An 8,427-nucleotide genomic window follows, 5' to 3' on the forward strand; every position below is an offset into this window, starting at 1 on the left:
CATGCGTTTATTTGATTCTGAAGCATCGTATTTAAATCTTCGATTCAAACAGGTCTGATGTTTTCTGAATCATCTTGGCCCTTACATGCCGCATAGAGCGCTTGGCCGTTTTGATATGTGTGACGCATCCTCGATATAAAACATATGTCTAAAAGACAAGAAAAATGATGGAGATACAGGTATACCTCGATATAACGTAACTGTCACTTTTGACTTCCATCACTGATTTCTCGAGAACGATCATTCAAACAAGCAAAGTAATAACACCATCAGACAGATGAGAAAATCGCCAATATTAATTTGTATGATTCAATTGTTATGAGGGAGAAATTGACGATTAAAGTCAAAAGTGACAATTACGTTATATCGAGCAATATCTATACATCCATCATTTTTCAAAATGCTTTCAAGAACTGGCTGTGTTGGTGTTAGATTTGATTATATTAGGGAGGCTTTCAGTCTGGGGCTGGTTCGCCTCCAAAAAATATATATTAGATGTAAATTACCAAAATAAACTAGTTCAAACAATTTAAGTAAAAACATCGCTTCCTTTTTCTTGAGCAATTAAGACACAGTTAAAGTGCCCCCTAACAAATTACTAGAAATTACTAGAACATTCAGTATTTTTTACAATAACTGATATATAGTTTCATTTAACTGAATCAGCTGATGAAAAAATAAACAGTTACCAAAAACAAACTAACAATTTGAATAATAAATGGGTGTAAAAATCTGACCCGGTTCCAGGGAGAATAGCTCTTATGTGACATTTTATAATTACAGTTTTCTTGCTGGCGTGTTTCATTCGTTCAAAGTTACCCTGTTTCCCAAGCATGCCCGCTTATGGAAGGCAACACGGTTTGAAATACGAAAGTGTTCCGTCTCCAACCATCCGTCCGTGCGTGCATTCGTTCTCTTGCTGGTGACGAGCAGAAAATACTCGTACATGAGGTTATACTTTGCTGCGGACGAATGACACTCACATGGGACGGTTGTTAAGTTTGAATTATTTAAATACCCATATGGGAAATATTTATGATACGTTTCAGATTCAACAGCTTATCATATTTTCTAGGAAGAAACAAGCCCCTTGCCTCTGAGATGCTGCACCCGTGTATGAGCAGTATGGTGGGTCAAGTTTGCATGGCAGATCACAACCCCCTGCTTCCACTGCTCTTTCGATTTGTATTGAGGTATCCAACAAATGTGACAAATTTTAACGAATTTAGTTACTATCTGGGAGAACTTGGGAGAATTTTCCTATTTTTTCATCTATGCCTAATGCTCCGCGCATACCTACAGGCGTATAATAAGCGCTTGTAGGTATGCGCGAATCACTTGCTTAAAATAAAAGGTTATAACTTCTTGTTTTTCTCGATTTTCGATCTTGGATAAAGTCGCTCTGCATAGAATTCTCAAACATTTTTTTTATAAGCAGCTGATTAGTTTCGTTCCCTTATCCATATATTTTCCCATACAAACTTAAATATCTCCCTCAAATCCAGATCATAACCCAATTCGTTCAATTGTGGCACAATTGTTGTAGACCTCAAGGTCAAAAGAGCAGTGAGGAGCAGGGTTGCTTCCATTCACTTGCTATAAAATTTTTTTTCTGAATTTTGAAATCATTAGATGTTTTGTACTTGTTAGATACCAGAAGAGGCTGAAAGGCAAGTGTTTGACTCATAAAACCTGTCAATTTCGCTACCAGAGTGTTACAATCAGCGATTTTATGATTCGTGAGCGTTCACTCAGAGTGAGCGCTCGCGAGTTGTAAAATCGCTGATTGTGACTATCTGAAAGCGAATTGGACCGGTTTCATACGTCAAACACTTGCCTTTTAACCTCTTCTTGTATCTAACAAGTACAAAATATTATTAAAACATCTAATAAATTCAAAATTCAGAAAATCATGATTTTATAGCAAGTGAGTGGAAGCAAACCTGGTGAGGAGCTGTGGTTTGTTAAGTTGACCCACCCTAATGTGCAGTGTATGTGTATTGAGCAGAAAAACATGGCTGCGAAGTGCCAATTATTTGTTGCGTAACATTTAAAAAGGGCCTATTTTGTAAACTAAACTTGCCTATGCAAACCAACAACACCATCGCACTATGGGGCATTGTCATACAACGGTCAAAAATATTTCTATCATTTTTTCACAATTTCTGCTATTATTCTTGCTTTGTTTTATCAATATAAGGTGTGCGTTATCACTTTTTTGGGAGTCAGCATCAAGACACGAAGGCGTACGGTCGGGAAGTGTAGGGTTCCGTCAGTGGCACAAGGTTGGATAGCGTTTTAATCGTGATATAGGGTTGTTTTTGATAACCGAGTGTGAGGGCGGACGTTCTGGAGGTGTATAGTGCAATCGAGGACAGTGAAATTGTAGGATTATAGGAATTGGTGAATTGTAGCGTCTAGAAGCGGTTCGGGTTCTTAAAACGTGAAAAGAAAAATTTTCATATTGAGTTACAGCGTGGAGAGTGAGAGATTTATTTTCGGTAATGAGATCAGAGACTGAGAGCGAGCGGAGTGGAACGAAATCATAATAGAAATGTGGACCGTACACGATTGCTTTTATTGACAATAATCGTATTGTCAATACATTCTATATTGACATCAATACATCGGTATGGACAATATTTCTGTATTCACATCATCAATATTAATTTCAATAATTCCCCTTCGCGTCAATATATTGATACGTGTGGGGAAAAGAAATAATATTGAACAGAGAGAAGTGTGTAGTGATATTCGTGTACAGAGTTGCGGTGTGCCGGGTGAAGGAACCCTTCGTACAAGGCAAGAGGAAGAGGAAGAGTGTTAAGTGGACCCTACACGGTTGCTTTTATTGTCAATAATCGTATTGTCAATACATTCTATATTGACGTCAATACATCGAGATTGACAATATTTCTGAATTCACATCATCAATATTATTGTCAATACTTGTAAGTATTGACAATATTTCTTACCGTGTGGGGTTTGCTTTATAGGAGGAGAAAACTAAACTGCAAAAAGAATCGTTAAAGTGGAAACCAGCACGTGAGCTAAACGGTAGGGGAAGTGTGTGAGAGTGAGCCCCGGGAGAGAAATGGAAGAGGTAATGGTGTAGGTGTGTAGGATTGGTACCACGCAGTAGTGTTGTTTAGTAGTAGTAATGTTTAAGGGCACTGGATGTACACTGGAAGTAAAAAGCAAATTGCAATTCAGTGATAATAGGTAAGATTGAGATAAGTGATCTAATTGCATAGTCAAATATCATAAGAGTTACCACAAGTAATCTGAAAACACACGGATTGGACTGCAGTAACTTAAGTTCGAGTTTTGACTAGAGTGAAAGAGATAGAACCAAAAAATGCTAGTTTCATCTAGTACAATGGAGGATAATGCTAGTACAGTCGAGTAGTAGTGCTGCCATGTGGTAAGGTGAAGAATCGCAATAGCAGGTTATTCACCAAAGTTTTCGAGCTGCTCCGTCGGTCACTTCGTTTGTGGTCTAAGTTATCAAACTTCAGTTGGGTTACATTCCAGTTGAAATTATTTTAATTGGCAGAAGTCTAGTGTACCGTTAGAAATTGATTTTAAAATCAAAATGTGTGGATGAGTGAAATAACTGTAGAAATGTTGGAAAATTCTGATTGGAAGAATGGAAGTAGAAGAATGAAGTCCAAGAATGGAAGTTAAAAAAAAATAAGGATAATAATAAGGATTAATAAAAAATAATAGGACCATAAACAGCTGCACAATTAAGAAAGGTGTTTTGTTGGATAAGGTGATGAAATTGATATTACTATTTATAGCAGTGTAGAAGGTGTTGGATGAAAAAGAAGAAAAATAGAAAAAGAGAGAGAAACTGAATGTATGAGTATTGTGGAAGTCTAAAGTGGCGGAGTGTTAGTGCAGACTAGGGTATAACAGGACAGGCTTAAGTAAAAGAATGAGAGTTGGTGTTGGACGTGTACAAGATGGAAGAGAAATTCGAAGCGTACGGATAAGATCTTATAAGGGAAGGTCCATTAATTAGGTCACGCATATTTGGCCCATTTTCATTAACCACTCCCCCTTGTAACATTTTGTGTATGGACATTATATTTTTTTTTGTATGACTTGTCACAGTTTCCAAACCCCCCCATTCCCCCTAAAAGTGTGACATTATTAATGGACGATCCCAAAGAGATGTTTATGAGTAGCAGATTTTAAATTCAGAATGAGCTGTGGAAAATTAAGAGACTAGGTGGTATCGTTGTATGCTTCCGTTTTGGACTGAGAAATAGAGTTCTCCAGATGCACAAAGGTGTGAGTGAGCCGCGCGATACCTTTTTGAGTAGTTGTGGTATCGCGATACATTTTTGGTTCTTCTTCTTCTTCAGTTTTGGAAATGAGAGTTATATATTGGCAAATCAAAGTTGGCTCTCGTGGAGAATAGAAGAACTATGAAAGTGATGATGGTTTTAAAATTTTCCACGGGGAAGTATACGAGTGCAATCTTAAAATGCTTTTATTTTGTGAATGGAGCATTTTATTTAAATCTGGGCACAGGTAAGGTTTGATATAAATCCTTCCTCGAATTTCTCTGCATCATTCATTACATTTGGTGTTGCCCCACATATTGGACAATTCTGCATCGACGAATTTCCAGTGATATAAGTTAAGACTTTTCCGTCTATCATACTGAGGACAAAATCAAAATCAACAAGCATAAACTTGTCGTTTGAGAGTTCAATTTTCACTGGCGTTAGTTCACTCATTTCTTTTTCTACATCCTGTTTTGTAGCCAGAATAACTTCTTTACTCTCTTTAATGAATTCAAGGATGAATGGCCTACAAAATCGAATACTTTGAGGCATGGGATTAAACCACATAATTTCCTTTCGATCATTGTACATGAACAACTGAATTGGTGTTAAAGTGGACGAAAATACATCTGAATCGTCCTGACATCCTTCTGGTAGCACTTGATGATATTGCGAATATCCAGTTGATCCGTCCATACCCCAGCTACACAGAAGAACCAGTTCCGAAACTAGATCGTTGCTATTCATATACTCGTTGAGCTCTGCATCACTTATTTGGACGATTCGTTTCACTGTATTTTCCATCAGCGCCTGGAGTTTCACTCTTATTTTCAATGCACTTTCTTCGATGAATTCACTAGGAGGGGCGCATATTTTTTTCACTGCTCCGATCACATAGTAAGGTGGAAATCTTGAAGGTGATTCACTATGTATTACTTCGTATTGAAATCTACTCAATCCAGCCTCGATAAGTACACTAAAAGCCTCTTCTGGTGACATCATTCCTCGTTGATCAGTTAGTTGAGCCAGCATGGTTTTAGAGCTTTTTTGGTTTTTTTAAATATGCCTAATAACTTTAACTAAATTAAAATCCTTTCGATTATAAGTGGTCCGTCTTGCAAATAACAAAGCTTTCTCGATGGTATCGAATTTTGGATCAACTGCTTCTTTATCGATGACGCGACGTTTTCCTCTTTCACTCAAATCCAAGAAAGGTTTTGAAGGTCGTCCACGTTTTGTTCCCGAGGCCGAGGTTGAGGCAACACATTGCTCCTGTTCTATGAATTCCTCGGTGCCAAATTCTCCATCAAGCCAATTCCGAAAATACGACTCAAATCGCTCTTTCGTGCGATTAGCTTCATGCCATTTGTTGATGTATTTAGTAACGATTTTATGGATCTTTTCATCGAGACGTTTACGTTTTTCCACCGAGATGTTATAATTTTCACAAATGAATTCAATGGCTCTGTGAACATTGTCACTATGGCTTAATTTTGCGTCTAATAGATTAATAATGGTTCTATTATCCATGCTCACACTTGGTCTCAACCGTAAATTTGAATTACACTGTAGTAGTTTAAATAAAAGCTACACAAATTGACACTACAGTAGGTTAAGTACAGACTTAGGTATAAATTAAACTCATCCGCGCATATGCGTAGGTACATACTTACGCATATGCTTCTATAATCGTCATAACCCAGGTACTTACTTTAGAATAAAGCATAAACGAATGTAGTTTTACGTTCATCCAACAGTGAACTTTATGATAATGATGACTTCTTTTTGTACAAAAGCTTAAGCCCTTTTTAAAAGTTGGTCATGAAATATTAGAAAATGTTCTTTAACAATATATTTCGACTATACCAACCGAATATAACTCCAAAAGTTGCAAAATAATTGTTGAAAAAGTTTGTTTCCAAGCCGACTCTGAATAGTGGCACGAAGCTAGATCCGGCCAGAAGATCGTAGGACTCTCGTGTTGCTTCAACAGAGGAAGCAGACGTTTATGTATACACTTCTTGAGGTAGATCTCACCGTTTACAGTCCCGGTAGTCACGAACGGCGCACTCCGTTTGGCACATGAGCAGATCGCTTGCCAAATCATGTATTTCTTGGCAAACTTTGAAAGTTTATGCTTCCTTACTTCCTCTGGAACATCAAACTTGCGCTGGGTTGTGAAGAACAGTAGCCCCGGAAGCTTCCGGAAGTCCGCCTTGACGTAAGTCTCATCATCCATGATTTTTCATTCAAATTTATCGAATTTTTAAGGATATATCATTCAAATTTATCGAATTTTTAAGGCAAATCATTAATGTTCCATTGAATAGAGGGCAGGCTCTTCACCCCACTCATTGTGATATTCTCCTGTTGAATGGCCGGTATTCTCCTGTTGGATGACCGGTTTTATGATTCTGATTCGAAAGAGATTCTTATTTATCTCAATCATGTATCAGAACGACTGAAGGATTATTCTAGCTGAAAATTGCATTCTAAAAGGCATTTTGCCATATTTTATGGATGTGTAATAATGAGATTATTGTCCTACTCAACCATAGGAGAAAAATATACGAAGCTGCTGTATTATATGAACAGTTGCATACCTTTAGGTGTTATCCCTAAAGAAAATGGTCCAGGAGAAAGCGCCTAAATACGATCAAATTTTTGACATAGAACTACGTCTTTGTCGACTATACTGGGGTGCAAATCAAAAAATATGTGTGGTGAAGGAGTGTTAGGTTTTGAACGCTTGTAACTTTGTCATTTATAGATGAAATTAAAATCCAAATACGCCAATCGATAGGATATTACATTGTTGAAATCAATATTATTCCAATTTCTCTGTAATTAAACTTTTGAAAATGTACAAATGATAATTTTATCACTGATTTCATGAAATAAGCCTTTTTCCCAAACCCAGTCATCATAAACGAATACCACTTGGTTGCACATCATTCTGCTTGAACCTGAAAAGATATACTAGCTACTCTCATGCCTTTCCTCATTACCGCTTCGGACGGTGTGGCACTAGGTCCTACATCAAGCAGGACTAGGTGAGCGGCTAAAGGTGGATCACGGCGTGTGGAATGAGACTTGAAAAAACGTGCATGTAAAACCCCATCCCGCTTAAAAACAACTCTCCACCTCCCCCCTCCCCCTCCCCCTTAACAATAACCCGAAAAAGACATGGTGTGTCGATGGGGTGTTATAATGCAATTCTTCTTTACCCAACTACCTATTGTGTTGCTCCTCTTATAACACACCATCGACTGGAAATGCTCTCGCAACGTTGGGCTTTAGGTAGTGATGAAAACGTCGCTAGAACTATTCCACAGCCGCAGTCAGTTTATGAGCAAAAGAGGGACGCACATTTTTTTGCCTGTAGACTTGGAGGCATACTTCAAGTCTCCGCGTACATCGTACGGGTTAGGCAAAAGATGTGCGTCTATCTTCAAAAAACTGTCGCATTAATGGCCCTTCGCTCATTTTCAACTTCTATTCAATTTTCATACTGCCGTACTCTAACGGAACTATCCACCTACCCTCTTCTAAAAAATCATTCTCTAGCTAATAAATCATCACACTAAAGCTTCATGTTAGCATTTCCAACCAACTCTGAAAATCGCTAACTTCACGTATGAAGTAACATAAAAACACTTTGAATAAAATTCAGAATTTTTATCCGTGTACGTGGAATAACCCACCTTCACGGCACAGTACATACCCTACACTCCCACCGCTGCATCGAAACGCTAAGTCAGGAGAAAAAAGGAATCACGAGCGCATTTTTTAATGTTTTTCTATTTTTCCATATCCAAATTTTTGATTTTCTGCACGAACTAAAAGTGCTCTCTGCATAAATCCGTTTAAATTAATATTTTGTCCGTCATCCATTTTCTATTTATGGACGCGCGTATGCACGATATCAAATCCCGTTGATGTAACTTCTGGAGTTCCTCAAGGCTCCCATTTAGGACCGCTTTTATTTATTCTCTTCGTCAATGACATATCTTTCAGTATTAAGAAATTGAAAGTTTTAATCTATTCTGACGACATTAAACTTTTTTTGGAAATAAAAGATGCCAAAGACATCATCACATTCAATGAGGAAATACAGATATTCCATACT

The sequence above is a fragment of the Ochlerotatus camptorhynchus genome, unplaced genomic scaffold (assembly GCF_037179485.1).
Source record: "Ochlerotatus camptorhynchus isolate MF236.1 unplaced genomic scaffold, CSIRO-AGI_Acam_v1.1 ptg000087l, whole genome shotgun sequence".
Classification (NCBI taxonomy): Eukaryota; Metazoa; Arthropoda; class Insecta; order Diptera; family Culicidae; genus Ochlerotatus; species Ochlerotatus camptorhynchus.